At 40.0% G+C, this 25,682-nt stretch overlaps 1 long non-coding RNA gene across 2 annotated transcripts in view; it reads left to right on the top strand.

Moving 5' to 3' along the window:
• LOC147916897 (uncharacterized) overlaps nucleotides 1-25,682 on the top strand; it is a 176,958-nt gene that overhangs the window by 60,371 nt on the left and 90,905 nt on the right. For both annotated transcript variants that reach the window (XR_015552517.1, XR_015552516.1), the window contains exon 2: nucleotides 9,802-9,902. This is a non-coding gene — a long non-coding RNA (uncharacterized LOC147916897). The remainder of the gene's footprint in view (nucleotides 1-9,801; nucleotides 9,903-25,682) is intronic.

Raw genomic sequence — 25,682 nt, 5'->3', positions numbered from 1 at the left:
GTGACTCAGGGCAAGTTATTTCACTTCTTTGTTCCTTAGATTTCCCATATGTTAAATGAGGACAAATGGTAGCCACTTAACTTAGTTTTTGTGGGAATGAAATGAAACTAAGTACATTAGTGGCCAGCATATTATAGAGACTCAATGAGTAAGCTCAAAATAAAATTGGCTGGAGGGAAATGAATTGATGATTGATTGTCTACAGCTGGGGGAATATGTCTAGGAAGTGAGATGTGAGCAGAGTAAAGTTCTCTAATTATTCAAAGTCCCAGGTATTTCTCACTTTAATAACCATGGAGTAATGATAGACAAAACCATTTTGCCACTCCTGACACCCCCTGCCCTGATCTGTCACAGTTGTATAATGTATTGGAAAGTGCATGGACTTTGGATTCAGACATTGATTTGACTCTCAACTAGGCTATTAAAATCGATGTGTCCTTACGTAAGTCACTCAGCCTCTCTGAGCCTCATTCTGTTCAGATGAAGGTAATAACTCATAGCATCCAGTGTGTTTGGGAGGGTTAAGTGAGAACATGAATGAGAATGCTTTTAGCATGGTCTCTGGCTGCATCAATTTTGCTTTTCCTTCACTTTCTTTTCCCTATCTTTCCTCAAGATACAGAGCTTAAGCCTTTCCAGTAGTCTAGTGCATGACCCACTGGTGGACCGTTCAAATAGCCAGGACAAAGAATAGCAGAACAGAAGTTGGTCATATATCTTATCAAGAGTCATGATACCAACATCTTATAGGCCCCTTGAGGTCAGTGAACAGTTTTGACAATGTGAAGATCTTATTAAATAATGAATATTTGTGGGCTTGATTACACAGTACCAGGAAGTTCTCCTCAGCAGAATAAGAGTAGGACTATGAGTAGCATTTCCCACTCTGAGCCTCCATTTCCCTCTCACGTAGAAGGGTAACAAGAAGGTTGCTTCTCTGCTCATCACACAGTGGAGGTTCAGTGGAGCCTGAAATGGCTTATCTTCATTCTAAGACTGATACCTTGAAATTAATTTATTGTAATTCCGCAAACACTGCAGATCAGGAGAACTAGTTTCCTAACAGAGCCAAAGATTATCTTTGTAGCTTATCACTCTGTTCATTCTAATATCTGCCAGTTTAAGAACCTCTAACCACCCCCACATTGAGTACTGAATCAAGATATAAAGTCAGTAGATATATGGAAACAGAAGCTGATTTCCTGGCTCTCCAAAATCTGGCCCATCACTGCTCTCCAGCCTACCTCTCTACTCTACTCAGGCTGGTCTCCTGCTGTTCCCACACAGTGGAAGGTAGCCTTCTTCCTTCTCAATGCTGCAATCATGTTTTTCCTGTGGCATTCACGTTCTATCTCCTCCATAGAGCGGTCTCTGAGGGTGATTGTTAATTTTAGTTTTGCCAAAGACATTGCTTTCTTTTCTGGCAAGGCTAGGATTAGAACAACAATTCTCAGTAACTCTCTGATCAGTGAACCCAGTGAGGTGTTTAATAGTTATTACAAAGAGTCTATAATCCATGTGGGCAAAAACTGTCTGTAGGCTAAGTAGAATGTCTGGCACATACTTGAAAGGCTATTCTTCAAAGGTACGTAGATGTCTTTGTGATTAATAATTATGTTAAAGGTGTTGCTGAATTCATAGTAGCTTTTGTCGTTATGTATTTTCTCAGCTGACAATGTGTACTTGTACACTGTTCCGGTAACCTCATATGAATCTGCTGACTCAAAACCAAGCCATTTCCTGGTTCCTCTTAATGATAGTTCCTCTGACCCTAGCGGATCAAAAATCAATATAGCATGATGCAGGAGATCTGTGTTCCATTAGCTGTGTGTGATTTGGGATAAGTTACAGCCCTTCTCAATGCCTTCAGTAAACCTCTGTTGATTCTGCCTAATATCTACTCATCTGTCTTCTAGGGTGAGAGTAGTCATATTTTCCTTTGGTGACTTACTTCTCCTCTCTGGCCCATCATTTTGGGGTGGGCCTGTGGTCCAGGGCTGGCCACCAGCATGTTCCATCCCCTCCAAGTACATGAGCACATGGATATATAACTCAAGTTGGCCAATGAGTGTGAACTCTATGGTTTTTGCTGGAATTCTGGGGAAGAGGGCTTTCTCCCTGTTGGAGTTCTAGGCTTTCTAGCTGTACGCTGGAGGTCATCCAGCCATCTTTGTTTCTTCAGAGAGAGAATCTCATCTAAAACTAGGACAATACAAGAGACAAATGTGTGTAGAGACAAATAGAATGAGGGATTGAGACCGATAAATGCCAGATGATGGTGCTTAAGCACTTTGATCTACCCATGTTGGAAGCTTGCACTACCACTGGACTTTTCAGTTACTTAAATAAAAATTTCCATTTTGCTTTAAGCCAGTCTGAGCTGGAAGTTTCTGTTACTTACATCTTGACCGATAAGAATTTGGTCTCTCATGTGTAGAACGAGGGGATTGGACAGTTGAATTCTAAGGGCGTTGTCAGCTTAAGGATGCATGGTATTCTAAAGCTGATTTTCAAAGTTTATTAGCAGGAGCATAAAGCCTCAATTATTGGAAGAGAGCTGACTACAAAGTTCTAGTAAGGTAGTTAATTGATCTATTTGGGATTCCATAGTGAAACCTGTCATGGAATCTTAGAAGGTTCTTTGATGGAAAACATCTTTGAAGAGCTGATTCATTTTGCCTGGGGATTTACTTTGAAATATAGATGGAGTGAGAATCATCTCATCTTTCCTATTTTTTTTCCCAAACACCCTTTCACTACCTAGCTCATCTGCATCATCATTAAAAAAAGCAAGACACAGACATGCACAAACTCCAAAACTCTCATTCTTGGGTGTAACGTCAAGCACTGATGCCATAGTCTGCAGGTGTGTGTGGAGGTGTGCGTCTGTACGGATCAGTACATATCCTGGAAGGGGGTGTCTGAACTTTGTTTTTGAAGATTGCTTTTTTTGTTACATTCACCTCTAGAGTCTGTCTGATTCAAAAAATAAAAAAAAGATTGTACATCATCATCTCAAATAAGCTACATTTTTTTTTCCCCTGTGGCAAAACAGATGTTAGGTGGCATAATGGAAATTTCCAAACTGCTCTCCAGATAGAGCGCTGAGAAATAAGTGTGGGGAAAACACTTTTGGAGGGAACTCTCTGCTTTGTTGCTCATGCTTGAGCCCTTCAGCCATAGATCTTATTTACAAAATCCTCATGCAAGCAGACCTAAAATAAAATAACTATATGTAAGTCCAGAGAAAAATCTTCTTTTTAGTTGGCACTTAGAGTTCTCAGTTATCTGCCAGAGAACAAAGCTTTCACCGAGAGACTCCTGACTACCCTGATTCTCCAGGAGAAGAACAGCAGTGACTCAATGTCTATGAAGGGATATGGCAAAGAGTCTCTGAGTCTGGCATATACCGTATGTACATAATAATCATGGTGAAAATAGTTTCAGTTTATTGATCACCTATGTGCCAACCACTTTCCATTTATGCCCTTATTTAAGTGAATTCCCACATTCATCTTGAGAGGTGTTGAACATGATCCTCATGTCATTGAAAGGGAAACGGCCTCACAAGGGTTTAGGTCTGAGGTCTGAGGTGGATTCCAAAGTCTGTCTTTTCAACCACCAATCTACTCTGCCTCCGAGTGGACCATTCCACTGATCTTGTTTAATTAGGAGACAAAGCCTATCCCATTTTTCATAATTTCTGGTTTCTCTTGAGGGAGCCCGTCATTCTTTCTGCTTTTCCCTGCTCACATGTTATTAAGGTTAAATGGCCCCACTGAGTGTTTACAATTATATTTAGGATGTATCACTAAAGTGATTATTTGCCAAAAGCCAATAGCCTCATAAAAGTCCTTTATGTGGCTCTAGGAGACTTACAGAGCTGCTGTTTTTAAAAGCATCTCATTAGTGAAGGCATCTACAGTGGTTTTACTATACAGAAATGAACACCATTAACTGGTGACCTTCTGGATGGATGGAAATAAGTTTTTAAGTGAAAGACAGTCTTATTAATGAGAGCTTTTTTCTTTTCTTTGATTATACAGTGCAGATGATAAGATCCACCAAGTAAATGATTGATATCAAATGTTGTGATTGCCCCAATAGATACTGAATAAAATAGGATATGTTTGTAGGATGCACTCAGGCAGCAAGGTAGAGAGCCCCATAGCTAGCAATTACTGAAGGCTTACTAAGTGCCAGACCCTGGATCAAAGATTTTACATATTGTCTCGTCTAATATTCTCAATAGCCTCACTCTCTGACTCTGTTCCCTTGACCTGGAAACCTCTCTGACCCTTTCTGATTTAGGATGGATTATTTTCCTGGATCCTCTTCTGTCCATCATGGAACTATATTCATGCTGGTGGCACACCATGAATCCTCCCACTAAGAGGTTTGATACCTTTTGTTGCTGCAGCCTCTGCAGTGGACAAGATTCAGGTGATTGTCTACATGAAGAATTGAGGAGAAAGGAGAATTAAGCTGTTTTTTCTGAGCCAGGACATCAAGGCCCAGGGAGATTAATTGGAGTTGCTATGCTAGAACCAGAGTTATTTGCAGCTGCGGTAGCATTTCCCCAGGCAAGGAGGGCTGTTTCCCCACCTTCCTTCACCTGGTTAACTCCTGCCTGTCCTTCAACACCCAGCTCTGCTGTCTACCTCTTCCCACCTAGAGTCTTCCCTGATGCCATCTTAGGCTTCCTTTTTCTCGCACTCCTTTAAACATCCCCTAAAATGTGCTTATACAACCTTATTTTCGGATGAGCAATGTGTTCTTTTGCTCTGTGCTGTCATATGTGTAGGCAGATCCCAAACATCTCCTGCTCCTCCTTCTGTACCCTCCACCAAGCCTGCTCCACCAAAGAATACCTCAAGTGTTTAGTAAATGTTTGGATTTGATGTACACATCCAAATGTACAGGGAAGGGGAAAAGTACAGAATTCTTGACTCACATTTAAAAATTGCTCTAAGTTAATTTTTGTCCTTTGAAGACTGCTTCTGAGAGAGGGTCACCAGCAAGCCAGACTGCCTGGGGAGTTGTTTACTCCCTTTCTATCTGCGTGATTAGTCCTTGGCAATAGCTCTTGGAGAATGGGGAAGCTGAGCACTATGATTTTGCTCTGTTAAAAATTGCTGCAGCTTGAGCTTCCCGTGGTTTCTAGATGTTTCCACAGCATCTCTTTCCCACTTTGACAGAGTTCCTTAAACTGGACCCTGGGATGGGATCTTGATTCTCATTTTCAGGCAGGGTATGAAGTAGAACAGGTTAGGAAGGAGACTGGAAGGGCTTCTAGATAGATTGTCCTTGTAGCTGAGTTCTTCAGAGGCATCTCCTCCCACGTCATGCTACTAACAAGCACAATTGTGAAAGACTTTGAAATGTGCCCAAGACTACTTGGAATCCTTTTGAAGGAACCTAGGTCTTGTCTGAGGATCCTTCCAGGGTTATCTGATTGTATAGAGCCTGTGCCTTTCATTGTCTTGGACTACTTTGCAATTCTGTAGAGGCAGAAGTTAACCTGCAGAGACCTGATGGTGATGCAAATAATTCCTGATCATAGAAATGCAAATAGATTTTGTCCAGTGAAGATGCGTTTGATTTCCTTCAGGTGGAACAGGTCAGTGTTGCATCTATTAAAAAATTTACTTGGACATTCCTGAATCTCTATAAATGTGTCCTTCAAGCTTCTCTTTTGAACCAGTTATAACATCTTACCAGGTCTCTCATTATTAACTAGACAAAAAATAAAATCTTTGATATTTTGACATGTGTCCTTTTATATTTGTATGTGAGTCATGATTTTACTCTTTTTTGATATATGTACCCTTTAACAATCCTACAGCCTATCAGTTGGTGTAGTAGAAAAGCACTAAATTCAGTCTCAATTGCCAGGTTTAAATCCCTATTTTGCCATTTGCTGGTTCAGTTCCTTAATTTATAAACTTGTTTTACTATTTGTAATGCTGTGATTGAGAATTAGAAGTACTCATAGAAGCTTTGGGGCTGGAATAAAATAATATGGTACATTTTGTCAGTTTGGAATTCGCCCCCTAGCAGTTGTGGGCTCCTGAGGCCTCTGGGTAATAGAGAAGAGACAAAGACAAATCTGGTAGGTAGGAATTACAAAGATTCTCTCCTTGACCAAACTCTAGTTGGGCTACTCTGAGCTCTTTTCCAACTAGGCCCCATCCTTGGGCATGTCCTCAAGAGCCCAATTTTAGCCAGAATCTTGCTATGTCAGTTTACCCAAAATCCCTCACCCTTAATATCTGATCACTCTTGATACCTGACCAAATCGCTCGTCCACTACCAGCCCCCAAGTGATGTCTGATCCCCCTGGTCTGCCTTCAGCAAGAATTCAGTTAGGTCAGTTTAGCCAGAATCCCCCTCACCCCTGACGTTTTCTCTTAGTAAGTAATTTTCCATCCACTGACATTTTCCCACAGAACCCTGCTCCTTGGCTGTGAATTAGCACTTTTCGTTGTTGTTCAGCATTAAGACCAATCTCTCTTCCCTACTGCAAAACCCCGCTGCAGTAGTCCCTATACCTATTGTGATAGTCTTGAGTGATATCTGCCTTTCTGTTTGAACAAGTGTCATGAATAATTTTTTCTTTAACAAGAGCTTGGGACATTTTATTATCCCCATGCTGGCTCCACACTATCCCCCAAAGACCCCATGGAAAAGAGCAATGTAACCTTCAAGTTCATATTGACCCAGGTTTAGAGAGACCACAGAAACCCTTTCTCTGCAATGTGGAGTCAAAGAGTAGGATTTGAGTCTTTCTTGAGTGTCATATATTATGACCCCTGAAGCAAATAGCAACTCTGAACATTTTCTGACCATCCCAAATGCTCTTTAATTTAAAGTGAGGATCAGCATCTTAGTTTTGAAGATCCCACTTTCATGTCTCATCCCGTTTTGTGTTAGAGCCAAAACTAAGTAGGAACTAAATATACAGTGGAACACAAAACAGATAAAAGTGATTCCTTTGCAGTATTGCATCTAGAGGGGAATCTAGGACCCTATGAAGGCCTTAAAAGGTAAACATAAGCAGAAAGACTTTGAGAAAGTAGCAGGTAGCTTGTAAGTGTTGGCTATACTGATCAAGGAAACAAAGGAAAGTTTATACATGGATTTCTGGGTTAATAGGATTAATGAGAAATGGGGAAAATTCTAAGTTCTCTTTGCCTACATTGTTTACTTTTTCCTGTTTTTATATTTAGCCTTTATACCCTTCATATATATATTTCCTAAATTTATTCATAATGAGGTTTACTTATTTATTCAACACATAAATACTAAGGACCTTTTAACACACCGAGCTCTGTGCTAGGTACCAGAGATAAAATGATGATCTGTAAGGTCCTTGCCCTAGATTAGCTCAGAGTCTAATGAATTTACTTGCTATACTTCCCGAGAAAATTATGTGGTCTTTTTATCCTTATCCCAAAAGAATGAATTGATGACCATGAAATTTTAGGCATCAGTCACAGTCCAGAAATGGAGATATTTAGCAAGTATGGTGTTGGATGGTGGTCTTATAAGAGTCCCTAAAATCCTTGCAGACAGCAGACTATCTGTTCTACCTCACCAGTAGGCTGGTCTTGCCTTAGGGGGAGCAAGAAGCATGTGGTCCAGCAAAAAGAGGGGGGCTTTGGAGGGTCTCAGTCCCCGTTTCATGACTTACAGTGTCACTTTTGGTAAATTACTTAATTTCTCCAAAATTCAGCAGCTTCATTTGTAAAATGAGAATATAAATCTCTATTTCACAGTATCATTGTGAGAATTAAACACAATAACCTATGCTATTGTAAACATATGCAGAATAAACAAGGCAGACAAGTTCTGTGTACTCTTCAGCATTTAACAGGAATTCCTCAAACATTTCTGTCCCCACGGTAGACGAACTCCAACCCAAAGTTGTGGTTTTGTGGCTCATTTATTTGGTTCAGTATGTTCATCTACTCTTGTCTGAGATGTTCTTGAAAGAGAATCACCATAACATTGTTTCCAATTTGGTGTTTGACCCCTTCAGCTGGTGACCAATTAGGTTGTGCTTATTGTGAGCTGGGATAATGTCCTTATTGAAGACTGTTGGTGCTTGGCTGTATCCCCTCAGCCTGCTGGAATGTCAACAGATACCCTATGGTCTCTTGAGCTTCCCTGTCTGAAGGTCTTCTCTGGGTGTGGAATATAGTCTGCTTGTAGGGCAAGCTGGATGCCCCAGGGAAATCATGCTGCAGAAGGGACCTTCAACCAGTGAAGAGAAATGGAAGTTTGTGGCTAAATTCTCCAGCATCTTCACTTATCCATGGGACAACTCTAAGTTGTCTCCATGCCATCTCTTGGGCAATGCCTAGTGGGATTGAGTACAAGTTTTCCACAACAGCAACCTGTTCATTAACACACCCTTTCTTGTTGGATTTCCTCCCTTCTCTCACAGTGCTGTCTGAGATTATCTTGTACCCAAATCCTTGTCTCAGGGTCTGATTTGGGGGAATCCAAACTGAAACCATCCCTAAGGTAGACCAAACTGGGAGAGCTAGAAGTGCAATCCTGGTCCACGGTCTTTGAGGGAAGGGCTTTACTTAGGTCTGGAGCACTCTCATCTGAACACCAAATCTATAGGGCGAGATTGATGTTGTAAACAGGAGCTATGGCTAAGAATCAGACTCTAGACAGATATGAGATTGGATCTGGTGCCGGCTGGTATACGGGGCTGTCAAGCAGATTTGAAACAGGCAACCAGTGATGCTAGCAGTAGGACTTCGGAAGTACAGCTGGGTAGTATGGCTTATTACTTGGCAACCTCCTTCCAGGAGGAAGAACTGTCCCTTTTGCCCCAGCTAGGCTGAACAGCTGATTTCTGGTGGTGTCTGTTGAGACTGCAGAGACTTAAATATTTTATTGGCAGGTCCCATCCAGAAATGATAAACCCCCTCTCTGGATGAGAGTCAGCGCAAAAGCTGCTGGCTCATGGGTGCTTGGGGACTGCAGCAGATATTGGGATCTGTGCAGATAAATTTTTTAACCTTGATAGCGTCAGTGGGAGTTTAATGAGTAACAGAGATTATAGCAAAGGAGATAAATATGTAGGCGACCAGGAAATATAATTATAACATTTCCTTACTTCACTAGACTTAGGAAACTAGATGATTTCAAGAGGGAAATATTCTAATTCAAGGAAATACAAGGATGAGAATGTGATAGCTGTCCCCTCCTCACCCACTTCTCCTCCTTCATCAAGGAAATAAAAATGAGCATTTTGTGCCATGATGCAGGAGGAATTTAATCGGGTGCTGATGATTCAATTTAGCTTGTAAATTAGCTGCCAGAGAGACTACAAGTGCCAAAAGAACCAGCCTTGCTGTCTTTTTGTTAACTTGTTGACACATTTGATGCAAATTAGATATTGATTTATGGGACCACAGATGACTGACTTCACAAGCTGTGTGGCACGTATCCTGGAGAACGAATGAATGAACTCAGGCCAAAAAAGTTGATAAGCTAGTCTCAATGAAGCCAGCTCCTTCAGGGTTACTCTTCATTTCAGCCTTTAAAGAATGAGTGGAGAACACAACTCGAATCTTTGTTGCCCTGTTAAGTGGTAACTCAGCTTTTAGAGGAAGTGTCATTTATTTACCTACTCAAAACACAGACCTTGCAATTTAGGTGTGCTCCCAGCAGATGGTGAACGTCCTCTGATCATATATCTGAGCTAAGAGGTGGGAAGCATTCAGCTAAGCACTTCACAACAATTCTGAGTTACATTTTTTTTGTTCTCTTTTTCAGATGAAACAGACTCAAAAAGTTAACCAACTTGTCCAAGCTCATACAGCCAGCAAAGTGGAGAGCAGGAATTCAAATCCATGAAGTCTCTGCAGTCTCAACAGGTCAGCTGACCCCCACTGAGTACCCTTGTGACCCTGCCTACACTGCCTGCCTTCTGATTCTGTTTGAATTAGATATTCCTACAGGCATCATTGTTAACAACCAGATAACTTTCCTTGGTTTATATATCTAGGCTGGCATTTTCCAAGAGGCTTTTAGAAATGAACACTAATGGGATTACCTGATCCATCTATTGTTTTGAGCCAAGCCTCATCAGCTAAGCAAGCACTTCTCTGGTGAATGTTGAAGCTCTTGCTTCTTATATTTGAATTCTTTCAGATTGGCTGGGCTTCTGGTAAGCATGACAACACCAGCATCCTGAGGTCTGGGAGGGCTGTTGGAATCCACTTTGAGTAAAGTTGAGGAAGGTAAAACCGCGTGTCCTCTGACTCTAGCCTCTGAGCTTGAGATGTTCACCAGAAGCCTCACTGCCCAACCTTGCCCCTTAGTTTGTGATATAATACATGCACACAGATCCAATCAGCCTTACAAACCCCTGCTCTGCTACTCAGTAGGGACATGCTGTCTGAAGCTCCTGACTTCCTTGGCATCCTTCCATATGGGTACCTTTCCTTCCTTCCTGGTTAAGCAAATTTGGGAAAGAATCATCTCAGTTGCCAATCTGGTTTCTAATTATCCCAATGTGTCTCACTTTGCATTTATGAACTTGGCAACAGAAATCACCAGAGAAAAACCTGCCCTACTAATGACTCAGCTGACATCATTCATCATTGCTTTATTGCTTTAAACACATTCACCTGATAAGCCTATGATGACTAACGAATTCAAAGAACTCATACCCATTCTCTTGAGGTTGGGACTAGTTATTTATCATTGCTTCTAAATATTTGAAATCTGCTTTCTTTGCTGAAGTGCTCATTTAGCTGTCCTACTCCCAGGATGGAAGATTTTCAGGATTCTGGTTGAGGATTCAATGAATTTCACTGGCCTCAAGATCTGTATTCACCCAATGCTTTTTCCCTGAGACAGTGAGTCCCAACTCTGTTTGACTATCAGAATTGTCTGGGAGAAATATTTTTGCTCCCCACCTTAGAAACACAAAATTAGGATCAGGGGCAGGGATATCTGTAATTTTAAAATGTTCCCTCTGGGTTTTCTGTTATAACCAGATTTGAACATCACTGTCCCAGGGGCCCTTGGACGATCCAACACTTCTACCCTCTACCAGAGTGGACTCATTCACCATGAAAGCATGTAAAAATGTGTTAGTTTCAACCCAAATCATTCATTCATTGGTTCATTCATTCAATTAAATATTTGGTTGGTACTAGAGTTAATCATTGTGGGGGATTCAAGTATGGGTAAAATAATCCTTGCTCCCTCAGAGTTCAAAGCCCTGTTGTGTATCTTGAGAACCAATATCATAAAATAAAGGGATCCAGCCTACGCTTCCAGATATGGGTATATGATTAATTCAGAATTGGCTTGGTTATTTGTATTTGTGTGAAAGTCCAAAAGTGAATTAGTCATTCTGGTTGATAGAATGACCAGATTCTCTCTATTTCTGACTAATTCTGCGAAATCTGCCGAATTCTGCTGTGTAACAAGCCTGTAAGTGGAGGCTTGGGATCTCATTAAGGTATACCCAGTCTCTTGAGATATACACTTCTTGGTCTGGAAGACTGTTTTCCCATCTTGTTTAAGAAAATTTGAAAAGAAAATTGCTGCTTATTATACAAATGGCATATTCTCAGTTCACTTGGCATTAATGGAGCATTCCAAAGACTCCTTAAGGCAGCCAAGAGCAGAGTGGTCTTAGGCAGTGCCCTGAGACCTTAGGAAGTCACTTGGACAGGTTTGCATGTGCTTTCCCCTGACCATTCACCATTCACAATCAGTATATTCAAAAATCAAGCCTGCATTTCTTAAACTAGATGCACACATTTGTGCGTGGGTTTGAGTTGGTGTGTCTGCCGTGCACTGAGCTTCCGCCACATTCCTGGCGCTGTGCTAAATGCACTGCCTACCTTTTTTTTAATTAATCCTTACCACCTCTCTGTGAGAAGGGGAGTAGGCAGGTATCATTGACTCCATTTTACAGATGAGGCTATTTAGGTTCAGAGAGATTAAGTAACTAACCAGTAAACAGGAGACCAGCATGGCAACTCAGGTCTGTTTGACTCCAAACGGTGAACTTGCCCATGTCAATGTCACCTCAACTTCACATCTACACTCAAGCATAGAGTATAGACATCTCTACTGGAGACAAATTCAGATGAATGTTTATACAAAGAGAAAGCGTGACACAAATTTGGAGCCGGAATTTATAGTCATTTATTTCCATCTGAAATAAAATTTATAATTTATTAGAGTGCTACCTTTCAGTTAGAGATAATGTACTTGAAAATTTCAAGGATGAGCAAATTGCAATCTCAAATTTCCGAGGACCTGTCTTACCTAATATTTTCACAGAATAATAGTTCTCCAAATGGCACTGTTATTTAAACTGACAGTTTACTTCCCTTTGCAATAGAATTACAATAGGCCTCACATTTTATCTAATGAAGAATTCAATAAAAGCTGTTTCCTGTTTACAGACATCAGTCTAAATGAGAGTTTTAATTTATGTGCAGATACCCTGGACAAACTCCATAGTTCAGCTTCTGCTGACCTGTACAATCTTCCCCAACAGAAATTGTGCCATCTTTCCTCCTGAGCTGTTCCTTCCACTTGAAAACTCTGCCCCCTCTCCCTACTCCTTCAAAGTTGACTCATCTTTCTCAACCCTCAGCTCAGGTCTTGATGCTTCTGTGACACCTTCTCAGCAGTTCTGCTCACAGTCGTCTTACCACCCCTTCAACGCCTCTAGCTGAGTACTGTCCAATACAAATATGACACAAGCCACAGATGTGAGTCACATACGTAATTTAAAATTTTCTAATAGCCACAAAAAGGTAAAAAGAAACAGGTGATGTTAATTTTAATAATATATTTCATTTAACCAAATATATCCAAAATATTATAATTTCAATATGTTATCAGTATAAAGGTCATTATTAAGATATTTTATATTCTTTTGTTTATGTGAGGTCTTCAAAATGTGGACTATATTTTATGTTTATAGCCCATGTTTCTGGAAACTACATGTACCTCGTGGCTACCAAGCTGGAGAACACAGCTCTAGCCCTGCCTTCTGTGGCATCCCCGTGGCATTTACTTTATATTCTGCTAGGCATGCCATTCTCAGTATGGCAGAGTGATGAAAAGAATGGACCTGAGTTTGAACCTCTGCCATTTACTAATTGTGTGACCTTAGGCAATATTCCACCTCTGTAAACTTTAGTTTTATCAGCAAAATGGAAATACTTTTACTGCAGCCTCTATCACACTGGGCTTTTGTAAGGAATAAATAAAATAATGCATGTATAGTGTTGAACACAGGGCCTGGTGCATAGTAAGGTATTTAATAAATATTAGCCAGTAATGGTAGAAATGATGGTAGCAATATCCTCTGGATAGAATTTTTTATCCTTGTATTTCCTGCTTAAATTGTTATCTCCCCTCAAGGCCTTCTCAAAATGTTCAAGGTTGAGAGACTATTTTGGCAAATATTATACTACATTATAGTTATCAACACTTTGGATTTTTGTCATTGATACATGAGCGTGTTCTTCTCTCACTCCCATTTTAGGCTATGAGCTCCTCAAATGCAGAGTCTCTTTGTTTTTCTCTCTATCAGAGAACCTAGAGCAATGTCTGCCAAGGAATAAAACATCGATAAATATTTATTGAATAAATGAATGAAAATTACATTTTACTGTTATTAGTTTTTCATATTTGAATATCTGGCCCTGCCACTAGTAAGTAGACAGATTTTGGAGTTATCCAATGAATTAATGAAAAAAATTAAATCATCAGAATATATTGATGATTAGATGTAGAAGAATGATGTGTCAAGAATGGTTTCTGTCTTGTGTGATTGTATTACTGGAGGCATCTTTCATTGAGATACAGATTATAGGAGACAGAATAAATTTTGGGGAAAATGCTGGTTAAGTTTTAGACATGTTGGATTCAGGTTTCAGTGGGAAATCAAAGTATCTATACCCAGCAGGCAGTTGGATATTCAGGTTTGGAGCTCAGAAGAAGAGCATTGAGTGGAGAAAGGCTTTGGGAGTAATCCTTCAAATGGTATCCTTGAAATCATGGGCGAGGACAAGATTCTAAGTTCCTGCCTTCAGCCATCTTTTCTCCTTCCTGAGAGAACACCGTATACAAGGGTGAGCCAGAGAAAGAACATGAGATAAAGAATGAGAAGGAGATGCCAGATATTCAGGAGGAGGTTTGGGAGTGAGTGGTGTCAGAGCAGCTGAGAGAGGAAGTCCTTAAGACTTCTGAAGGCCTGGGTTGGTCAAGCTCATGGTTCAAGTTCTAGTCCATTTTTTATTTCTGATTTCTTAGTCTTGTTTCCTTCTTCTTGGATGGCTTTCAATCTCTCATTGATCTTTAATTTCTGATGCTCATTCTCCCTGGTGTAAGTCATGCTAGTCCCTTTGCTTGATGAGGAGCCTAGAGGATTTACAAGGACACCAAGAAGTGGAATGCTGGCTTTGATTCATCTAGGTGACTTCCAGTAGCTGCCAGTTGTGGTATCAGAATGGATTTCAACTAATGGTAATAAGTCCATCTCATCTCCTGTCTGTTTGGGGAAACAAGACAAGGAAAGAAATAAAAACAAACATTTATCTGGTGCCTACAGCATTTGAATCACTGTTAGGAGCTTTACACACATTATCCTATTTGATTATTACCAAGCAACCCATGAAAGAGATATAATCCCCATTTTACTGACAAGGAAGTTGTACCTTAGAGAGATGATGGACTATCTTACCTGACTAGTAAAAAGTAGATGCCAGACTTGAGCTTGGATCTCTTAGATTAGAAGCCCAGGTTCTGCCTAATACCCTCACCCAATGATTTGATGGTGTCATTTTCACTTTACTAAGTTTCCTATAGAAAAATAAATTTTTAGGACAAATACCTTTTGGTAGAGTATTCAGCCTCTATATAAATGCAAATTTGACTCCTCAATTGGGATTTGCATGAGCTCTAACTTAATATGAGACCCAAGTGAATATATCCTGTTCATTAAAAGGCATGATGCATTGTTCTTCCCTGAAAGGCATAATTTTCTCAGGAGTGCTTCAGGTCTGAGTTTATTTCCTTCAAGCTTCTCCTTCTCAACAGGCTGCAATTTTAGCTGTTCCTTGGGAATGATGATTCAGATTTCTGAGGTTACGGCTAAATAAGTGTCAAGCTCACATACTGCAGTATCTGTACTCATTTTTACCTGTCTGAGGGTTTAGGGAAGGCAACAGGAAGCGAAGATGTGCAGCAAAACTTTTACATTGTCAAGTTGGCAAATAAATATCTTAGAGTGCCATTGCCAGGACTAGGAATTTACTCAGAGTACCCAGGTGCTGATGGGTTATCCATTGGAACAATTTTGCCATTAACCATAGGCTTCTGCTGCTTCTGTATGGGAAGATAAGCCAGGTAGAATTCGAAACCAGGCTTGAATCCCAAAGTCAGGACACTTCTCAGAGCAATTAAAACAAAATCTCTGGGGGGACCCAAGCCTCAGTATTTTTTAATGCTCCCTAGGTGATTCCAATGGACCCACTGTCTTCGAAGTTTTAGGTCTAGAAAAGTGGTTTTCAACTTTGGCTGCACATTGGAATACTTTAGATACCTATTAAAAATACACACTGCCAGGTCACAGCTATGATTTAATTGGTCTGTGCTGGGGCTTAAGCATCAATAGTTTTAAGGAACTTTATAGGTAATTCTAATATTCAGCAGACCTGAGAACCACTGGCCTAGAACTGAGTTTGAGTAGTAGTCCCCAGACTACTTCTCATACCTGAGGGCATCTAAGAATCCCCTGGGGATCTTATTAAATTACAGATGGCAGGACCTCACCCCTAGAGATACTGATTCAGTTGATCTAGGGTAGGCCTATGATTTTGTATTTCTAACAAGCTCCCGGGTGATGCTGCTCATCCCCAGACCACTCTGCAAGCAGCACTGGCCGAGCATCTACATTACCATGCTTATCAGCCAGTAAGACTCCTGGTGGGCTAGGTAAAAGTTGGTAGATGGGAACATGCTTTCTCTTCTTCAGATGCCTGACAGGTACCTCATAGTCATCAAGTACACTGACTTGGGAGTCACAAGTTCTTGGGTTTTTTCTCCATCTCTGCTTCACTGCTCTCTTGCTATGGGATATAGGCCAGGGCAAGAGGGGTTACTTATTTCTCCTTAGCTGTAAAATGGATATGATAATAGTACCTACTTCATAGAGTTATTATAAGGATTAATAGAAATGCTATATATAAAGTTGTTGACACAGTGCTTGACACATTTAAAGCACTCAGTAAATGGTAACCAATGTGGGTGTGCATCCATTACCTTTATGAGATATTAGGTTTCTCAATATATTTTAGCCTCAGGACCCTTCCTTTAACTATAACTTACATGGAAGCTCCATACATGTAGACTAGATAAGGTTAAATCCATTCTTAAAGCAGAGATGTGTGCCCAGCATCTGGAATCCCTCTGCTTCTCCCCTAGCATTCCACACCCTTAGCTAAGGCAGAAAATGTGGCATCTTCTTTGAATATACCAGTCTAGTCCAACCTATTCAATTTCAGAAAAACGCATGAATGACTTACCCAAGGTCATGCAGCTAGTAAATGGTAGAGCCTGCTTCTGACCTCTTGGGCCTGGTTTTAGTAAGTTCTCATTGGTCATCAAATGACAGAGGAATTAGAACTAAAGGCGACACCGCTAGACCCATGTTCTTCTTAAGAAAAAGGGACGTTTTTATTAACTGAATTTAAATTTTATAATCAATACATGCTTGTAGTAAGAAAAATAAACACAAAAGGAAAATCTATATTCCTCTCCCTCTTTTTATGACCCATCCCCACTTCTAAAAGGCAACCATTGTAAATAATTTCTTGGATATTTTTCAGAAATTTTCTGTGTATATGGAGTGATAATACATAAAATATTTATAAGTATATGTTCTTTTACACAAATAGAAACAAGCTAAGCATACTGTCCTGTTTCTAGCTTTTTTCTTTTCATTTATCTTGCAATTCATTTCCATACAATACATATAGACCTACCTTATTGTTTTTCATGGTTATGAAATATATGCTTTTTAATTTAGCCTATCTCTTTGGTGATAGACATTATATGTTTATCGTTTTAGCTATGGCTGTGCTTATATACTTGAGTAATTATTTCTGGATTCCTAGAAGCAGAATTTGTAGGGTCAGCATGTCCACACATCCAGTGTTCCTCGGTTTTGCCACTCTGCACTGCATTCTCCTTCCACGGGCCTGAGAGTTAATCACCCTTGGGAAAGACTAAAGAAACTTCCAGGGCTGAAGTGCCAAACTCATTCCACAACATTAGCCTTTTCATCTTGGTCTGGCTTGTAGAGGCTGAAAGTTTCAGCACAAGATGTGGGCATTTTGTTCTAAGGACTAAATGGAGCAAATGTTCTAGCCTCAATTCCCACTAGGGAACTGAACAGATATTTACAGGCCCAAATTGCCCATATCTCCTTCACTTCCCCCAGTCCCCATTCACTCAGGCTCTCTTGACTAAGTAGGAGCTCCAATGTCTCCTAAAAAGCACAAAATGACATTGCTTCCCATTAATAATTCTCTCCACCCGCTCTGGGAGTTGGCCTGAAAATGGAGGTATCTGAAACACACACTCTGATCTATGGATTTTCTAGTAGACAAAGTTGTTCAGTGATTTCTCAAATAATGAAACTAGAAAAGGAGAAATGCTTTAAAGCCATGATTAATGCCACTGTGTCCCTGGATGCTTTACTTCCTCAGCTCATCACTGTATGTAATTACCTGCCTGATCCTGGACTAGTCCTTCTGTTTGGCTCAAGTCAGCTATTGATCATTTATTTAAGAATTGCATACTCCAGGGGAGGTGAAAAAATTTCTCTAAATTAATTTTTTTGAGCCCACTGTGGTCATGAATAAATATCTTTCATTCCAGACAATTTACATTGGCAACTGCCTAGCAGTGGGAATTTGTTTACCACTTCTGACCCTTTCCTCTGAAAATTGGTTTTCTAACCACTCTGCGAGTGGCAGTTTTAAATTGACACATTAAATTTTCAAAATCGTATTTGACGTATTGTCTCTGGCTTGCGATGTAGCTCAGCGCTTTGACAGATGCACACTGGTGTTCTGGTTATAAAATCTGAAAGCTCCCAATGCTTTGCAGTTGGAGCACATGCTTAGCTCACAGGTTGGGACTCTGGGTCATAGTTTTCTTAACTGGAGGATGCAGGCATGTGGTGATTTTTGAGCAATCGTAGTTTAAGAAATAAGCAAAAAAAAAAAAACAACAAATTATCCAAGCATGCCATTTTTGTACCAATTTATGTTTACGTTTACTGGAGCTCCCTAAATGTGAATCTTTATGAGCACTGAGTATAGTATAAAGCTGCTCCTAATAATTTAAAAAATATTTCTAAATTTGCAGACTGAATCAGACATGTTACCATGAGAAAGAGTCCTCCTTTCTTCTTTATAGTGTATGAATCCTTTTGTGTGTGTGCGTGTGTGTGTGTGTGTATGCACTTCTACATGCTTTGTAAGTGTCAGGTAGTCTTAGTGTTAGCATAGTCCTGTTAATCTGCAAGCATTTTCTTATTATTAGTTACCCAGTGCTAACAACTCCCTGGGGTTTTAAAATAATCTTTTTTGACAAGGGATTTGCTGCTACTTAGAAAATAATTCTGTACCACCACATAACAGGCAGCCCAGAAATTCCCCTGTGTGCACACCATTCAGATTGGTTCAAGCAGGCAGGACCGCTGAACCTGAATGCAGCACTCAAATACAATGAAAGTCCAGTTTAACACTGAGGAGCTAAGGCCAAGATACAACATCATGTTCCTAAAGTTATGCTTTTGAAAGTTCCCAACTCAACTTAGACTTCTACAATCTGGTGGTTACTCAAGCTTGTTCTTTAATAATTGAGTTGTATCTCCTGTGTTTGAGGAGACAGTTATCTACAGTTCCTTTCCTTTAAAATTTGGATTTTCCAAAGTCACAGACAGAATCCTATTAGGACCCTCTTCTAGGAAAAACAAAATTGAGAAATGCAATTATAGAGTTTCTAAGAGCATAGTCAAGAGGCAGGACTTGATAGCTGAGGAGAAGGCTGGGTTAGGATATAGGCATGATAAAAGACTAGAAATATGGCTGTCACTGGCTATTGTTGGCCTCTCTGCTACCCTAATGAGTTCAAATTTGCCAATCCTTAAATCTCAGGAATATGGTCAAGACCCAACTCCTATGTGGACTGGGAAAAGTGCTTTGTGAGTATCAGGGGTAATGATCAGGGCAGAATTTTATTAAAAGGACCACATGATATAGACATGATGGGCATTAATGCCTAAAGTCCATATAACCTTCCATAATTTTTAGGAAGTAGGTTTAGTATAGAAGAGGGAGAAAATTCCCAATGTAAAGTTGAATTTTTCTCTGACCTCAGAATGATGGATGAGGCAGAAAAAGCATGCCCTCCAAGAAAACTCTTCAAGTCTAATTTTTTTAATGGATATATAGTAACCACTTTCATGAGTTAATACATAAAAAGCAGGACTAGAATATTGTATCAATATGGTTAAAAACAACTCCCAGGTCCAAGGAAAGAATACAGACTGTGACAAGAGAATATAAACGTATTACAAATGTACGAAACAATTTTACTGAAGGAGATAGGGGGAAAATGTGCTGACCTAAGTAACTTTGGAAATGAATGTCATCTGTAAGAGTAAAGGCAAAAGGAACTACACATAAGAACTGTAGTCTAGTTGATAAAGTTATTTCCCAGGAAAGTATGAGTTATAAATTCTGATACTCCTCTACATGTATACTTGAACAATTAAGTAAATGGGTGGTAGATGGTGGGAACCATATTTCTCACTGTTGGAGTGGTAATTTACAGATAAACAAGGGAGGAGACTAGAATGATCCAGGGGTAATGGATTAGAGTTGGAGACATCAGTAAGAATTCATGTTTAGCTTGATATGGATACAGATGGTTGCACATAGAAATATTTTTAGATATGTGTATATATACAGGTTAGTATGTACTCATATATTTGTTTGCTCCATCACCTAAGAGGGCCTAAAGGAAATGACAACCCAGCAGCAATGAGGGCCCAGATCTTGGTTTCTAATACCATTCTCCAATAAAAGGAATCAGGGTTTCTTGGAGAAATATCTGTTACTAGAACTGGGGCAGGAAATATGCAAGATAATCTTGAAACATCTTGTTGTGCCTTAAAAAGTAAGGAAGTATTCAAAAAACAAAACAATGGGGGCATGTCAAGGAGAACAGGAACCAACTGAAAGAGAACTCAATGTACAAAGTAGGAAAAATTTGAGCAACAAATTTTTGAAATAAAGAAAGTAGTATTAGATTATAACTCAAAGTATACAATAAATATTCATGACTTCATATTGATTTAGATAAATGATTGGATAAATTAATAATGAGTGAATAAATTAACAAATGGAGGAGAAGAGAGAGATCTCCTATGCAGAAAAATTCCAAATAATTTTTGCTGATACTCCACCCCAAAGAGGAGAAGCACAACTCCCCACTCTTTAAGTGTGGGCTTGCATAGTGATCTCCTTCCAAAGAGCACACTGTAGAAAAGGGGCTAAACAAAGGGTAACTTTACAGTGGAGAAACTTGATAAAGACTCCCTGAGCCAAGTGATCAAGGTTAACATCAATAGTGATGTTCTGTTGATAGTATATACCCTTGATATAATGTGATGAAAATGACACTTTATCTCTGTGATCTTCCTCCCCAAAACCCATGATCATAAGAAAAAAAAAATCAGACAAATTCCAATAGAGAGGCATCCTACAATATACCTGACCAGTACTCCTCAAAACTATCAAAGATATAAAAAACAAGGAAACTGTGAGAAGCTGTCACAGCCAAGAAGATCCTAAAGGAGACTTGATAACTAAATGTAATGTGCTGTCCTAAATGGGATCCTGGAACAGAAAAAGGACATTAGGCAAAAACTCAGGAAATCCAGATAAAGCATGGACTTTAGTTAATAGAGTTGTGTGTCGCTTAAGAACAGGGATGTGTTTTGAGAAATGCATTGTTAGGCTATTTCATCATTGTGAAAACATCATGCAGTATACTTACATGAACCTAGATGGTATAGCCTACTACATACCTAGGCTATATGGTCTTAATCTTATGGGACCACCATTGTACATGTGGTCTGTCATTGACTGAAACATCATTATGCAGTACATGACTGTAATAATGTATCAATATTGGTTCATTGATTGCAACAAATATACTAAATTAATGTAAAATGTTAATGATAGGGGAAACTGGATGCAAGAGGGATATGGGAACTCTCTGTTCTATCTTCTCGGTTTTTCCATACTAGCTTCTCAATCTAAAATTGTTCTAAAAATAAAGTCTATTAAAAGAAAACCCAAATCTTAATGTCTTGAAACAACAAAGTTTAATTCATATTTGTGCTATGTGTCCATCTCAGTTCAGTGGGAACTCACTCCATACTGCCTCATTCATGGGTACTGGCTCTTGGAGCCTCAACATCTAGACTGTAGTCAGTTGGCATGGAAGATGGGATGATAAGGGAACCTCATGCACCAGCCCTTAAAAGCATTCTGGAAGTAACTATGTCATTTCTGCTCACATTTCATTGGGCAAAGCAAGTCATATGACCACATCTAACTTCAAGGGGGCTGGGAGTGCAACTTCTCAAATTCCCAGAAAGGGGAGAATCAGGCATATTGTTGACCAGCACTAAAGACCAGCAAATTATTTCAATGCTTTTTTCAATGCTATTCTGAAATTCCTACTTCATAAAAACAAAGCCCCCCAACTCCCCTCCAATTCAACACCCACTCCTTGATTTATGGGAAATACTAAAAGGTTGAAGACACAGTTCCTGCCCTAGAGGAAACTAAACTTTGGGAAAAATGAAATAAGCATGCAGTGACTCAGGAGACATACATTCAAAAACCGCATCAAATGAGGAGTATGGCTTTGTGTATACTCTGAATCCTCCAAGGGGAGAGGTCCCTTTAAGTTGGAAAGGGGTACATTTTGATAGGTAAGCTTCACAGAACAGGGAGACTGATCAGTGTAATGGGAGAAGGAAATGACTTGAGAAGTTATAAGGGGCCAATAGCAGAACTGTGGCATGCCAGGTGGAAAAAGATGACAAAACTGCTCCACTCAAATATAAGATCCTTGAGGAGAGTGGACTAAATACACTTTATCTGCCTTTAGCACCATGCCTGGCACAGAGGGAAGGTTCTCAAAGAATTTCGTTGGCTTGAATGACAATTGGAGACAATGAGTATGCCAGGTAGTGATGACGTGTATGGGCAGGTTGGAACCAGATTACAGAGGACTATGAATGCTGGACCAGAAAGGCAAGCTTATATGTATTAGTAAAGAGGATAAAAGGCAGGAAGCCTACATGTATTGAATCTCCTCTTTGTATTTGGCACTCTACTAAGTTCTTTAGATGTATAGAGGGATGGTTTGTCCCCACCCCATTCCCTAGAGCCTCATAGATTCATTCCTTTTAATGGGATGTGGAATTTGTTGAAAAGTTAACAAAAGGGGACATTTGCAAACAAAAGAAAGAAGAAATGGAAAGGGTAGGCAGAATAATGACCCACAAAAGATGTCCATGTCATAATCCAAGGAACCTGGGAATATATTAGGTTACATAGCAAAGGGAGATTAAGATTGCAGATGGCATTAAGGTTGCTAATCAACTGACTTTAAAATTAAGAAATTGGGCCAGCCCGGTGGCTTAGTGGTTAAGCGCGCACGCTCCGGTACTGGCGGCCCGGGTTCGGATCCCGGGTGCGCACCGACGCACCGCTTCTCCGGCCATGCTGAGGCTGCGTCCCGCTAACAGCAACTAGAAGGATGTGCAACTATGACATACAACTATCTACTGGGGCTTTGGGGAAAAAAGGGGAGGAGAATTGGCAATAGATGTTAGCTCAGGGCCGGTCTTCCTCAGCAAAAAGAGGAGGATTAGCATGGATGTTAGCTCAGGGCTGATCCTCCTCAAAAAAAAAAAAATTAAGAAATTATCCTGGATTAGCTGGGTGGGCCCAATGTAATTATAAACATCCCTAAAGTAGGAGAGAAAAGAAGAGGAGAGTCAGAGGGAGATGTGACTGCAGAACAATGCTCAGACAGATGCACCATTGCTGATTTTGAAGATGAAGTAAGGAAGCCATAGGCCGCTGATTTTGGGTGACCTCTAGAAGCTGAAAACTGCAGGGGAGCAGATTCTTCCCCAGAACCTCCAGAAAGGAACACAACCCTACCAACACCTTGATTTTAGCCCAGTGAGACCCATATCAAACTCCTAATCTACTGAACTGTAAGATAATGAATTTGTGTTCTTTTGAGCCACTAAGTTTATGGTAATCTATTATAGCAGCAATAGGGAAATAATACTGAGACTTTTAGCTTAATAACACACAGGAGATGTGCTAAGAGGGGACTCATCTCAACAGTGCAAAATGGCTGAATGCTTTGTAGTTTTTAGGTCTTTCAGTGTTTTAAAGAACACCCCAATTCTCAATCTTCCCCCTCACCTCCAGTAACTACTTAAGTGATGAACTAAAGATTGAAGAGAAGGGAGCAGAGGAATTAAAGGGACATAGGAGCCAAGGGAAATGGGAGGCAATTAAGACAGAGTCTAAGAGGATTGTTGCTGATAGGGACCAGATTATGCCATCCCAACCTATGCCACGTGGGCTTAAGGACTGTTTTGAGCTAAAGGCTATTAGCTCTTTGCCCTCCTCCTTCCTGTTTAAAAGCAGGACACAAATTTCCATTTGTAAAGGTATCTCCCTCTCCCTCTCCTACCAGGATGAGGACTACTCTGGAGACAACTCTCAGCAGTGAGAGGACTCCTATGTGTATAACAAACCTTACTAAACAACCTTATTTACCTTACATTTCCTACTCATGTTAGCATCACTCTTCCCCCTGCCCCAGCCCCAAACCCCTTTTTCCTTTGTCTAGCCTCTTCTCTACACCTTATCTGCCTTCAAGATGGTATATAAGCCCCAAATTCTAACCTCCCTGTTGAGTTACATTTCTTTGTGAACTCCTATGCCTATGCAAGTAATTAAATCTGTTGGGGTTTTTCCTCCTGTAAATCTTTTATCAGTTTGCCATTGAACCCAGGAAGGTAGAGGAAGAATTTTCTACCTCCCCTACATTGCTCTTAATAACTGCGAGGGAATTGCCATGTAAAATGGCTAAAAGAACTGAGACTGAAGGCCCAGGACTAGTAAGGAGCTAGTGATGAGGTGAAGAAAGAAAAGGAACCACTCCTGAGACCATTCTTTTCCTTAGATTTCAAAAAACTTGGAAGATAAAAGTAACCTCAAGTCAAAGACCATTTTGGACACTCTTCTTGACTACATCAGCATGCATGAATAGCTTACAGCAAGGGTATTTGATTTGGGTTTCACAACGTATTTTCCTCTATAATTTTCACAGCAATTTTATGAGGTAAGTATGTTATTCATATGTTGTAGGTGAGGAGGTAGGGGCTCAGAGAAGTGGAATGACTTGTCTAACTTCACAAAGCTACAAAGTGGAGAGCTTCAAATTTAAATCTAGGTCTCTCTGGTTCCCAAACTCATCTTTCTTTTCACCCCATTTCTCACGTACAAAGTGGTGAATTAGATGATGACTAATGATTGGAGTGAGGCTGGAGGATCAGAAGAGAAGTTATTGCAGTGGGACAGACCAGGATGCTGACAGCCTAAACTGGAGTGGTGGGTATTGAGACGGACTGAAACGGAAGGAAGTGGAAGACTTATAAAGAAACATTGATGCTACCTGGGGACGGATTGGCAGTGGAGAAAGAAGACAAGAGGGATCAATAACTGTGATAAGATATGGCAACCCATTTCATGATGAGTTATATAGTCTACTGATGTCTCAAGAAATGTGATAGATCCTTTTAGGCAACAAGTGGTTCAAAAGATAGTCGGTCCTAAAGCCAGTGGGTCCCGAGACATCTGTGTCTAAGGGAGATGCAACATGGGACGGTAGTGTTATAGCCATTGTAAGGTCTTCATTTGACCACTGGTTGAAGAAATGTTGTACTCATTCCATCTCTACTGCTTACTCTGATGTCTGTTATACAGATGGATAGTAGGTGAAAGGAGTAGCTTTCACTGTCAGTTTACTGGAAGCATCCATTAAAGTTTCAGTGTTTCTGGAGGACCGGGATTGGAGAATATGTACTTCTCCTCTTTTTCTTCTTAGACGACAAGTTTAGGCCAACTTTTCTAATTCTTCCCAAATAAACCAAGGAAAGAAAGTAATTTTGTTTCAAAATGCACTTCAGTATCAAAGCCTACCACTTATCCCTTCTCATCCCAGCTGAAGTGATTAATATTCAAGTTGGTGCTATGTAAAAGATTAAGCTTTCTGTGTATTCTCTAGCCATTTATGCTAATTGCAGCCTCTTATTTGTATTGAAAGATTCATAAAAGTATCAAGAGACACTTTATACTGAATTAAAAACTATAGGACTGGGTGTCTCCTGCTCAGGCAAAAAAACAATTATTAAAATGTATTATTCAGGTAAACATGGAAATCTATATCTATCTTCAAAAGTTGGGAGTATAAGCAAAAGAGCTACCAGT

Source organism: Ceratotherium simum, chromosome 6 (genome assembly GCF_057802395.1).
Source record: "Ceratotherium simum simum isolate JZ-2026a chromosome 6, ASM5780239v1, whole genome shotgun sequence".
Taxonomy (NCBI): Eukaryota; Metazoa; Chordata; class Mammalia; order Perissodactyla; family Rhinocerotidae; genus Ceratotherium; species Ceratotherium simum.
Note: the sequence above shows the minus strand (reverse complement) of the source record. Positions and strands in the feature narration are given on the sequence as shown.